General features: G+C 45.4%; 1 protein-coding gene and 1 pseudogene across 1 annotated transcript in view; both read right to left on the bottom strand.

Annotated features, from left to right (window-relative positions):
- Positions 1–13685, bottom strand: part of LOC126248111 (dystrophin-like) — a gene marked incomplete at its 5' end in the record, with an annotated part of 304077 nt that overhangs the window by 199211 nt on the left and 91181 nt on the right. The gene's annotated exons all lie outside the window — the stretch shown is intronic.
- Positions 600–716, bottom strand: LOC126250270 (5S ribosomal RNA; annotated as a pseudogene).

Raw genomic sequence — 13685 nt, 5'->3', positions numbered from 1 at the left:
TTACTTAATACCCAAACCGGAAATTCTCCATTAGATGTCCTAATGTCTAAATGCACTGGTTTAATGTCTCTTCAGCTGCATAAATGCACGGATCGTCAGCTAATTGGAACATCTTAATGTTATATCCCCTGGATCATATACATACCCACTGTATATATTGAACAGAAAATGAGACAAAATAGTTTTATTGCGGCAAGCCAGTATTCGTCATCCGCGGGCCAGTTGTTTGTAGACTATTCCTAATTATGATTTGTCGGTACCATAATAACTGTTGTAGATGTTGAGCAAATCTTTTGGGCAGACCATAGTCAATCAGCTTTTGTGTTAATATCGGTAGAGATTCATTATACACCCCTGGAAAATGGAAAACGAACTCCACGATTTCGTCGCTCCAGCAGGCACTCCGTCGTCAGGTCACGAGTGACCTTCCGGGACCATCCTACCGCCGTGTCATCCTCAGTGGAGGATGCGGATAGGAGGGCCGTGGGGTCAGCACACCGCTCGCCCGGTCGTTATGATGGTATTCTTGACCGAAGCCGCTACTATTCGGTCGAGTAGCTCCTTATTTGGCATCACGAGGCTGAGTGCACCCCGAAAAATGCCAACAGCGCATGGCACCTGGATGGTCACCCATCCAAGTGCCGACCACGCCCGACAGCGCTTAACTTCGGTGATCTCACGGGAACCGGTGTACCCACTGCGGCAAGGCCGTTGCCGTCGCTCCAGCAGGGCGAAATTTTATTGACACATTCTGGAAGACATATACAACACACGATCGCACAGACAGAGCCATAAGCACGTGAGTACGGTCAACAGAGCGTGCCCGATGTCAGCGCTGGTACTGTGTATACCCTCCTTTTGCTGCAATGCAGGCTGTAATTCTCCCACGGAGACGATCATAGAGGTGCGGAATGCAGTTTTGTGGAATGGCCTTCCATGCAGTTTCCACCTGGTGCCTCAGTTGGGCCACAGTTCGTGCCGGCCGTGCATCCGCGCAAGAAGGTATTTCATCCATTCCCAAACATGCTCAAAGGGGGACAGATTCGGGGATCGCGCTGGCCAGGGTAGTTAACGTACACCTTCAAGAGCGCGTTGGATGGCACGGGATACATGTGGACGTTTACTGTCATGTTGGGAAAGCACATCACCTTGCCGGTCCACGAACGGCAGCACGATGGGTTCGATGACGGTTTGAATCTTCCCTCGACAATCTCCAGAGAAGTACACCATGATGTCGGGTGTTGGCCCTTTGTGCCTCTGTCGTATACACTCCTGATTTTGGCGCTCACCTGCTCGATGCTACACACGCGTACGACCATCACTGGCACCGAGGCAGAAGCGACTCTCATCACTGAAGACGACACGTCTCCATTGGTGCTTCCATAAACGCCTGTCGCGACACCACTGGAGGCGGCCTGAACAATGTTGCGGCACGAGTGGAAGACGCCCTAACGGTACGTGGAACCGCAGCCCTGCTTCATGGAGATGGCTACGAATGGTTCTCGCTGATATCCCTGGGGCAACGGTGTCCCTAAGTAGTTGTGAAGTGACGGTGCGGTCCAGTACGGCACTCTGAAGGATGCGACGGTCTTGTGCGTCGCCGCTGTCCGGACCCAGGTTGACGGGCACGTGCACCTTACCCTCTGCTTCTGTGGAGATCCCACGCCCCATGTGCTGCGCAATCCTGCGGTACGTCCACCCGACCTCCCGCGGGCTGACAATACGCCCTCGCTCAAACTCCGTCAGTTGCACAAAAAAAAAAAAGGGTTCAAATGGCTCTGAGTACTATGGGACGTAACATCTGTGGTCATTAGTCCCCTAGAACTTAGAACTACTTAAACCTAACTAACCTAAGGACATCACACACATCCATGCCCGAGGCAGGATTCGAACCTGCGACCGTAGCAGTCGCGCGGTTCCGGACTGAGCGCCTAGAACCGCTAGACCACCGCGGCCGGCTCAGTTGCACAAAACGTTAACGTAGATGCTGTTGCGGTATGCTAACAATGTTGCAGACACAGACGGAGCTCCGTATGCCACGGAAAAAAAGGTTGTCACTGGCTCTGGCGGTGACCCAACTGCTGCGTAACTAGCAACATTCCACGGACGATAACGCGTTTCTGGTGTGTCCGCAGCGCTGCGCGTTTGATAATCGCTTGCAGCGCCCTCTCCTAGTGTCCAGTGCAGGTATGGCGGGGCGATCAAAGAGTTTCTGTTCGAATGTCATACAGGCAAAATCGCCGTGAGCACTGAGCCAATTATCCCACCGACGCACCAGGTTGCAGATGTACGTTTGGTAAAACACCGTGTCCTACGATGTGAAGAAGTCCTTGACTGCCTGCTGCACATCCACGTTCGATGGAAATCGACGACCCTTTAAGGCATTTTTAAGAGACCAAAGACGTGACAACGGAGTGAGGAGAGATAATGGCTCGCGTAACCATCGATATGACATCTGTGATGTGGGGACGTGCTTTATCGTGAAGCACCGCCACCCCTTGGCGCACCATACCACAACGATGATTTTCGACAACCATGCTACCCCATACATATTCTTCATTCTCCGATGGATGTCTACCGGTGTTTGTCCTTCGGCAAAGAATAGCAGCACGTTAGTCCTGTTTCTACGCATTTGGTAATAAGATTTACATAAATGGCTCTGAGCACTATGGGACTTAACATCTGTGGTCATCAGTCCCCTAGAACTTAGAACTACTTAGACCTAACTAACCTAATGACATCACACACATCCATGCCCGAGGCAGGATTCGAACCTGCGACCGTAGCAGCCGCGCGGTTCCGGACTGAGCGCCTAGAACCGCTAGACCACCGCGGCCGGCAAGATCTACATAGTTCACGCTTCCGCACTTACCGGAAGCACGTCGGAAAGACACGAACGCCACACTAATGGTTCAAACGGCTCTGAGCACTATGGGACTTAACATCCGAGGTCATCAGTCCCCTCAACTTAGAACTACTTAAACGTAACTAACCTAAGGACATCACACACATCCATGCCCGAGGCAGGATTCGAACCGGCGACCGTAGCGGTCGGGCGGTTCCAGACTGTAGTGCCTAGAACCGCTCTGCTACCAAAGCCGGCGCCACACTAATCCCTTGGCTACATTTCAGTGCTCATACAGGGTGTTTCAAAAATGACCGGTATATTTGAAACGGCAATAAAAACTAAACGAGCAGCGATAGAAATACACCGTTTGTTGCAATATGCTTGGGACAACAGTACATTTTCAGGCAGACAAACTTTCGAAATTACAGTAGTTACAATTTTCAACAACAGATGGCGCTGCGGTCTGGGAAACTCTATAGTACGATATTTTCCACATATCCACCATGCGTAGCAATAATATGGCGTAGTCTCTGAATGAAATTACCCGAAACCTTTCACAACGTGTCTGGCGGAATGGCTTCACATGCAGATGAGATGTACTGCTTCAGCTGTTCAATTGTTTCTGGATTCTGGCGGTACACCTGGTCTTTCAAGTGTCCCCACAGAAAGAAGTCACAGGGGTTCATGTCTGGCGAATAGGGAGGCCAATCCACGCCGCCTCCTGTATGTTTCGGATAGCCCGAAGCAATCACACGATCATCGAAATATTCATTCAGGAAATTAAAGACGTCGGCCGTGCGATGTGGCCGGGCACCATCTTGCATAAACCACTAGGTGTTCGCAGTGTCGTCTAAGGCAGTTTGTACCGCCACAAATGCACGAAGAATGTCCAGATAGCGTGATGCAGTAATCGTTTCGGATCTGAAAAATGGGCCAATGATTCCTTTGGAAGAAATGGCGGCCCAGACCAGTACTTTTTGAGGATGCAGGGACGATGGGACTGCAACATGGGGCTTTTCGGTTCCCCATATGCGCCAGTTCTGTTTATTGACGAAGCCGTCCAGGTAAAAATAAGCTTCGTCAGTAAACCAAATGCTGCCCACATGCATATCGCCGTCATCAATCCTGTGCACTATATCGTTAGCGAATGTCTCTCGTGCAGCAATGGTAGCGGCGCTGAGGGGTTGCCGCGTTTGAATTTTGTATGGATAGAGGTGTAAACTCTGGCGCATGAGACGATACGTGGACGTAGGCGTCATTTGGACCGCAGCTGCAACACGGCGAACGGAAACCCGAGGCCGCTGTTGGATCACCTGCTGCACTAGCTGCGCGTTGCCCTCTGTGGTTGCCGTACGCGGTCGCCCTACCTTTCCAGCACGTTCATCTGTCACGTTCCCAGTCCGTTGAAAGTTTTCAAACAGATCCTTTATTGTATCGCATTTCGGTCCTTTGGTTACATTAAACCTCCGTTGAAAACTTCGTCTTGTTGCAACAACACTGTGTTCTAGGCGGTGGAATTCCAACACCAGAAAAATCCTCTGTTCTAAGGAATAAACCATGTTGTCTACAGCACACTTGCACGTTGTGAACAGCACACGCTTACAGCAGAAAGACGACGTACAGAATGGCGCACCCACAGACTGCGTTGTCTTCTATATCTTTCACATCACTTGCAGCGCCATCTGTTGTTGAAAATTGTAACTACTGTAATTTCGAAAGTTTGTCTGCCTGAAAATGTACTGTTGTCCCAAGCATATTGCAACAAACGGTGTATTTCTATCGCTGCTCGTTTAGTTTTTATTGCCATTTCAAATATACCGGTCATTTTTGAAACACCCTGTATATCCGCATCGGAGTCACGCTACATTGTATATACGTTCCGGCAACACCCTCAAACGGAAACCTTCTGATCGCCCCTTATGGTATGCGTTCGCTAAATCTTTGAAAATGGCTAACAAGTGTTCATTTTTCTTAGGGATTTATGAATGTCGGTTGTTAAAAGCATAAGAATTTCGTTTGTGTTCATTACTCTTCTCCAGCTTAATTGGTAAGGTGACAGAACGCCTGTCTTTTCCGCTCACCACTCCACCCTTTTTACTGTTTTTTGTGTGCACCTTAACAAAGTTATCGGTATATAGGTTTTAATCTTACTACTAATCTTATTATTAATGGAAAGTAGACGACGACCAGAAACAGGAGGGAACTAGACAGATGGAGAATCGCTGTCAGTGCGAAATTAATGTGAATGGATGATTATCAATAGTCAAAGATGGTCTCGTATCGAGACAATGAATATTAGATTCTTGCTTTGGAGTCACGTGCAAAATTAGTAGTTTTGAGAGGTGTCAAGAGTGTGTCTGTACAGTACGGACGGTTGTGGTGAATGCTGACACTCGTAACCTGTACAATAGTGTCTCGAGTTATTGCGGATGAGTACAAGATGAAGTGACGGGACGTTATGAAACCAGCCCGAACACATGTGACGAAGACTTCTTTTATTAGCAGGATTCTAACAGGTTACCTATAAACTGACCTTGGTTACAGAGTGGGGTGCGTGGTACATTGTAGCCAATGGGAAATTGATGGCAGTAATACTAGAACGCAGCTGCCTTCCAACGAAACCTTGCCGTCAAAGCAAATAACATTTTATTTCAAGTTCAAGACTTAAGCAGAAAGTGTTGACTTACGTACACCTCTTATTTCAAAGCCGGAACGGTTAAACAGGGTACCAAAACATGGGAATTAGGCAACATTTCTGTAAATTTGCGTCCGCTTTTACGCATTTATACGTTATCAGCTCAAAGACAGGAAGTGAGATGTAACCGGCTCAAGACAAAATTCATAGAGGCTAGTAAATCAAACCAATCTTTGTCCCAAAAACACAAGCGAAACCAGACACAAGAGTTAGATAACGCAGTGCGAACTGTTTGTGCCAGACGCAATATAATTTTCCATAAAAGGAAAACGATAAAACTTTACTAAAAATGTGTTACTTGTACGTGACTCGCTTATCACACAGATATGTTGATGTGGATATAAAAGAAGTATATATATATATATATATATATATATATATATATATATATATATATTATAAGTCCACATGAATTAACGAACTTATACACTAGAAGTGCTGTCAGATATAAAGTTTGATAGTTCGACGTCGTGCCACATATCATTATGTAAAGTGCAATCGAAACGTATTCGCATCGAAGCGCTCAACGATTACATTGAGAGAAAAGATATCACATCCAAAATGAAGCGGATAAAATGATATTTCACCGCTAAGTGGTTCAGCTGCTCCGATAAAATTCAGTACATACAAAAATAGCTTAAAATGATAAGCTATAGTGTTTATCTAAAGGTATCTTTCTTAGAAATTGAAAATGAATATCGCTTCGGCAAATTGTATGTACTGTAGGCGACTACGAATGTCACAATTTTGCAACTACCTTAATTTAAAATTAATTAACTTCCGATGTTTAAACTATGTATTACTTTATTAATGCACTCAGTAATGTGAGGGAATATGCTTTAAAAAATTAGATCACGTTTTCCTTTTTGTGTTGAGATCACCTTCTCTTCGCTGTTCTTTTATCATTTAACAACGGTTGCTGTCTGCAGCATCACACATGTATTAAGTTTTTGGATCCCTCTGCTCACGTTCTGTAGTTTGTTTTCATTTGAATTCTAGTGCACATTATTGAAAAATAGTCTGAAGATTATTCTAGTTGGCGTCGTTTTTGGGGGTGAGTTGGGTGTAGGAAGTGGGCCAGGAGCAGAGGTAATGCAACCCACTTGCTAACATACTCAAACATATATTTTCCAGTGTTTCATACACAAATATCAAAATTAACAATGAGAAATTTGGAAGAAGTCTATCTGCGCATCACGTTCTAAACTGTTCATTTTGTTATCTCACACAGATTTTCAAGGTGTCGAAACAGGCACCATATGTAAGTCAAAATATTATGCAGAAATATAAAATTCGTATCTACGGGATAAAGGCAACGAATCGATTTATTTATTCGTCAGACAATACGTTAAAGCGTACAACTGAAAGCAAATGCCTTTTCGAAAAACTGTCTCTGCAAAAGCAAACAAAAAAGTAGGCGCCGATAAAGTTTACGGGCGACAGCACGTCAGGAATTATCACTAGCGCTGTAAGCGCCATACGTAAGCACCATCACTGTGTAGCAGAGCTTCGCGCATTTGTATTTCCAGAACTAGCTACGCTTTCGCTGCGAGCACAGGGGTTTTTGCCGCGTACACATGTTATGGAAATGCGAGGCGAGGCATTGTATAAATATCTGTTCCTAGCGAGGACTTGCTGACGACTGCAAGCAGCAAAATAATGCAACAGGCTGCTGCGGTCGGACGACAGAGCGACAAAAATGCGCATTAAAAACACAGTTTTCGTCCAACAGTACTGCAATAACTTCAGCTTCACTTCTGCTTCCTCGGGAAAAATAAAATAAAATCGGCAACTATATCCAACAGCGCGCCACCAGGGCATTCCCGGTTTACAAAATGTTCCTTCTACACTGAAACTACACGCTGTAATTGTGCATCTGTGAGTCAACAGCTGTGGCAGAAACTGACCTAGCTCTCTCTCCCAGCTAGACCGACGAAGAGAGAGATGGGCCGTAAGCACCAGTAGATTTTATAGGAATTTTCTCTTGTGTTTCGGCAGATATTTGCAGTTTCGTTTTTGCATTCCGTACCTGGTGTCAGCTCAGACAACTAGTGCTCGTCACATATTTTGTGCAAAACCCAGTGACAACAGAAAGCGTTGGCCTGTTTCCCAGTACCAACAAAATTATTTTTAAATCTGGATTTTACGTGTCTATTCGATAGAGCGCTTCCAAATTTGTCTAGTCCAATATTAATTTTATTGATATATATTAACAGGGACACTAAAACATGACGAATAAACAATAATCCAGCAGCGACCGAGTAGCGCCGGATGGTTGGCGGTAGCAGTCAGCGCGGGCCAGGCCAGTTTGGTCGCTGCTAGTGTACAATTTATGCTTCGTGTTTTACTGCCCTTTCACATGCGTATCGATAAAATTAATGTCAAAATAGACTAATCTGGGACCACTCTATCGAATGGGCACGTAAAATTCAGCTATAAAAATAATTTTGTCTGTAACGGAAAACAACCGACGCTTTCTGTTGGCACTGGAGGTCGCATGTAAAGACGTGATGAGCACTAGTTCTCTGGGCTGACTCCAGTTACACAACGCAAAAACGAAACTGCAAATACCTGCTGAAACACCAGAGAAAGCACCTGATGACTCTTAAGAGAGACACCTTCTATATACACACATTGAAGGCCATTAAATTTGCAACACCGTGGAAGGGACATGCCACGAATGTGAAACTGCACGAAATTTACTGCATCATTGAACACGCAAATGATTAGGATTTCAGTCTAACGGCAAGAAGTAGGTGGGGATTAACGCCACCTAACTTGAATTCCGTAAATAATAAAAGATTACGAGAGGGTTTCTGATCCAGAAATCGCATTTGAATGTAGTTTGTTTCCGAGAAGATCCTATTATGCCCCGTGAAAAAAGGTGAAGCGTCTACGAACACGTTTCGTAATTCAAGAGCGCCAGGATTGTGGCTTGTCGTGACAGGTTTTTCATTCCACCATATTGCTGCTGGGGACCTAACGACCGTCTTCTGCATATGGAACAGATGGATTCACGAGGGCTATACTCAGTGTCTTGCCGGTTCCATGCAACTAGTGTCCGAGAGGATGGAGCTTATTATTTGCTAGGGCGTGTAGGATCGTACAGCCCTGACACGTATCTCGAATGAGGAAATGGCTTTGTTTACAGCAAGAGAGTAACCAGACGGTCAGCGTGACGACTTTTGAGCACCACGGACTATTAGCAGGACAGCTCTGTTGTGGCTCCCCTTGATGTGGCAGCAGAGGTAAAGAAAGACGACAGTGGTACACCTAGCGACAACATTTGGACATCGATGTGGCTGCAGGTAGTTTTATCAGATTAGTCTCGATTCTACGCAGAGAATGACTATGGGCGTATTCACGTGCGGAGGCTCCGAGGAGAATGAACGTTGCCAGACTGCATTCGTTTTCATAATACCAACAGCTGACACTGTGGCATCGGGTGCCATTGAGTTCACAGCACGATCGCCCATGGCTGAAAACAGCACGTAATTTGGATGTCAGTCGTTACATTTCGGACATGTTAAGACCAGTGGCTAAACATTACTTTCGATGTGTCTCTGACGTGGTACACCCACTGTGAACAACAGGATGCTAAAACCACCACTCACCCGTAACGAGGAAGTGGGAGAATTAAATGTGATTCGACAAGCAGCCCGGACGAAGGCATGCAACGACCGTGATGTTACTGAACTTTACAACAAGCTAAATTAAAAATACGTGCCAAGAAAGAGACAACAGATCAGAGGGCAAGAGGTTTGTTTTATATTGGTCAGACGGGAAGGAATTTCAAGATTCGCTTTAGAAAGCACACATACAGCCAAAATAAGAGAGCATTCGGTACAAATTTGGCTGGAAGAAATAGAAATCTTCGTACACAGAAAAGGGCAAACGGGATTTCCGCAGAATGAACAGAATGAGTTTAACCGGAATGCTCATTCTGATGTCTACTGGTCTGAGCGGCGTCGAGTGCTGCAGGAGGGTGGCGCGTGGCCGTAAGCGCCGGCCACCAGCGGCAATGACACTGGGAATTCTTCCGCAAGCTCCGCCACAGGAGAACAAAAACTTCTTACAGAAAAGCCACGAGGCTCCGCCAGTGACAGTCCACTCCGAACGTGTTATCAACTATAGAGATTTTAATCAGGTCACAGTATTTTTAATAATCTTACACTTCCGGTTATATTACATTGTTTTGTCATGCTGAAGGGTTTCGATTTATATTACTTTGCCAGGTTAGAAACTTCTTATTTTTACTCTTCACACGTTTTATATGCTTTTATTTCCATATATTGCGTGTCAGTTCCTGTTTTATTGTCAGGCGCTCTTTTTGCCATATGAAATAAGTTAATTAATAACTACGTATAGTGCATTTTAACTATTCAATTTACGATACTGGTTACTCATGTTCCCCAGCATTCGTGTACTCTACTGGCCTCACTTATTTGAATAAATACAGGACGCACCCAGGTCTTACTAGCATTTACTATGCACCTGTGTATATAGAGTGAAGACACTTGCATCAGCATATTTTTATGGCATGTATGGCTGACTTGCACGACTGGTAATCGTGTTAGTATTTGTTTTTAATTTTCTTATGTGTCACAGGGCCTGATTTAGAAATTGCTTCAGGTAATTCAACTTAGACTGCTACACCACTGTTTTTCTATTTGTAACAGATCTGAAGTTGGCAATGGCCGAAACCAGCAATTGTGAATTGTAGAGTTCACGTGATCAAGACGGACGGTTACAAATAAAGTGATCGCTGACTCTTTTAGAGACTTTATGTCCTCAGCTGATAAATTTGAAGCAATATATAAAGTGTCCATACTCTTCTTGTTGCAACTGACAGTGGAATATTGCGCGCGATCACCAATTTTTTGAAGTGCTGTATGTGTGCAAATGTAGCACAGTCTTTCTCGATGTACAGAACAATATATCCCGTCTATCGATCGTTGTGATTTTTTGCTCTTTCACTGTCAACTATATTTTTAAATTCTTTCTGCAAGGAGTTGTAATGTCATTTCGTGGCAAATTAACAGCACCCGTCGAATATGCGACTGCATACCCACTCATCTCTGAAAGCTTGTGACGACAGATCGCTAGACTGCCTCTGTTTCTGCAAACAGCCACTGAACCTGTGAACGTCCTTCATATCACGAGCAAATAGCGACGAGTTAACAGCGCTGACACTAGAATCCTGCCGCATTAAAGAGAAATGGGCCGACCGAAAAATGCCACACTGCGAGACTGAATGAAATGGCTTTTGAGACAGACCGGGCAAAGCCGAGACAGACCGACCCCCAGCCCTTACACTCCTCTCTGCTGCCACGCCCAGCCCTCTTTTAAACCATAGATACAAAGGCACCAGAGACGTTGACCGAAGCAAAAAGTACGCATAAATTAAATCTGCGGTTACGCTGTCGATCCATGATGGGATATCGACACATCATTACTAGCTGCACTGGATGAAGCACGTTTCCACAGATTCATACTACAGGGTGTTTCAAAAATGACCGGTATATTTGAAATGGCAATAAAAACTAAACGAGCAGCGATAGAAATACACCGTTTGTTGCAATATGCTTGGGACAACAGTACATTTTCAGGCAGACAAACTTTCGAAATTACAGTAGTTACAATTTTCAACAACAGATGGAGCTGCAAGTGATGTGAAAGATATAGAAGACAACGCAGTCTGTGGGTGCGCCATTCTGTACGTCGTCTTTCTGCTGTAAGCGTGTGCTGTTCACAACGTGCAAGTGTGCTGTAGACAACATGGTTTATTCCTTAGAACAGAGGATTTTTCTGGTGTTGGAATTCCACCGCCTAGAACACAGTGTTGTTGCAACAAGACGAAGTTTTCAACGGAGGTTTAATGTAACCAAAGGACCGAAAAGCGATACAATAAAAGACCTGTTTGAAAAATTTCAACGTACTGGGAACGTGACGGATGAACGTGCTGGAAAGGTAGGGCGACCGCGTACGGCAACCACAGAGGGCAACGAGCAGCTAGTGCAGCAGGTGATCCAACAGCGGCCTCGGGTTTCCGTTCGCCGTGTTGCAGCTGCGGTCCAAATGACGCCAACGTCCACGTATCGTCTCATGCGCCAGAGTTTACACCTCTATCCATACAAAATTCAAACGCGGCAACCCCTCAGCGCCGCTACCATTGCTGCACGAGAGACATTCGCTAACGATATAGTGCACAGGATTGATGACGGCGATATGCATGTGGGCAGCATTTGGTTTACTGACGAGGCTTATTTTTACCTGGACGGCTTCGTCAATAAACAGAACTGGCGCATATGGGGAACCGAAAAGCCCCATGTTGCAGTCCCATCGTCCCTGCATCCTCAAAAAGTACTGGTCTGGGCCGCCATTTCTTCCAAAGGAATCATTGGCCCATTTTTCAGATCCGAAACGATTACTGCATCACGCTATCTGGACATTCTTCGTGAATTTGTGGCGGTACAAACTGCCTTAGACGACACTGCGAACACCTCGTGGTTTATGCAAGATGGTGCCCGGCCACATCGCACGGCCGACGTCTTTAATTTCCTGAATGAATATTTCGATGATCGTGTGATTGCTTTGGGCTATCCGAAACATACAGGAGGCGGCGTGGATTGGCCTCCCTATTCGCCAGACATGAACCCCTGTGACTTCTTTCTGTGGGGACACTTGAAAGACCAGGTGTACCGCCAGAATCCAGAAACAATTGAACAGACACGTTGTCAAAGGTTTCGGGTAATTTCATTCAGAGACTACGCCATATTATTGCTACGCATGGTGGATATGTGGAAAATATCGTACTATAGAGTTTCCCAGACCGCAGCGCCATCTGTTGTTGAAAATTGTAACTACTGTAATTTCGAAAGTTTGTCTGCCTGAAAATGTACTGTTGTCCCAAGCATATTGCAACAAACGGTGTATTTCTATCGCTGCTCGTTTAGTTTTTATTACCGTTTCAAATATACCGGTCATTTTTGAAACACCCTGTATTTGCCATTAGTCAACGTCAGTGGCCCATGTGGGGTTAAAACGACGGAACGTGTAATGTAGCTTCACTCTGTTGCTTCACTCTGAAAACGGCCGAAAGGTATAGGGTAGAAGTATTAGCGGGAGAATAAGAAGAAGAAGAAGAAACAGAGTTTATGTGGCTGCACACCGCAAGTTTAATGGGTCATGAACGTAGCTGCTTACACTTAACAGAACTGAATTAATATTAACACAATAACAAGCCACATGATATACGCTGAACTTGTAAAAGACCATATAGAATTTACTCTACGGAAGTACTGCCACGAGCTGTCGCGTCTGCAGAGTAGTGTGCCGGTTAGCGTCGCTAACTGGTGTACTGCGGGTCGCTAGTTCAAATCTGGCTACCAGCAATTTTTTCTTATTTCGTATTTATCATTTCTGGACGCTTCTTGAAATATCTTCTATTTCTATATCTGCAATATCGATCGGTACTATATTTTGGATTATTCGATGTACGAATAAATAACTACACTCGCCGACCAAGAGATCAGTCCTGTTCTGGTTGTTCAAAAGTGTGGCAGTCACTGTCGATCCCGCTTTCAGATTTGGACTCGAGTGTGGTTACGATATGACACTGTTTGGTGGACATGCAGGGTATTTCATGGCACATACAAGATGTGATCAAAAGTTTCCGGACACCTGGCTGAAAATGACTTACAAGTTCGTGGCGTCCTCCACCGGTAATGGTGGAATTCAATACGGTGTCGGACCACCCTTAGCCTTGATGACAGCTTCCACTCTCGCAGGCATACGTTCAGTCAGGTGCTGGAAGATTTCTTGGGGAATGGCAGCCCATTCTTCACGGAGTGCTGCACTGAGGAGGGCTATCGATGTGGTCGGTGAGGCCTGGCACGAAATCGGCGTTCCAAAACATCCCAAAGGTGTTCTATACGAATCAGGTCAAGACTCCGTGCAGGCCAGTCCATTACAGCGATGTTATTGTCTTGTAACCACTCCGCCACAGGCCGTGCATTATGAACAGGTGATCGATCGTGTTGAAAGATGCAATCGCCATTCCCGAATTGATCTTCAACAGTGGGAAGCAAGAAGGTGCTTAAAACATCAATGAAAGCCTGTGCTGTGATAGTGCCACGCAAA

This window comes from Schistocerca nitens, chromosome 3, assembly GCF_023898315.1.
Source record: "Schistocerca nitens isolate TAMUIC-IGC-003100 chromosome 3, iqSchNite1.1, whole genome shotgun sequence".
Classification (NCBI taxonomy): domain Eukaryota; kingdom Metazoa; phylum Arthropoda; class Insecta; order Orthoptera; family Acrididae; genus Schistocerca; species Schistocerca nitens.
This window is presented reverse-complemented; position numbering and strand designations above follow the sequence as displayed.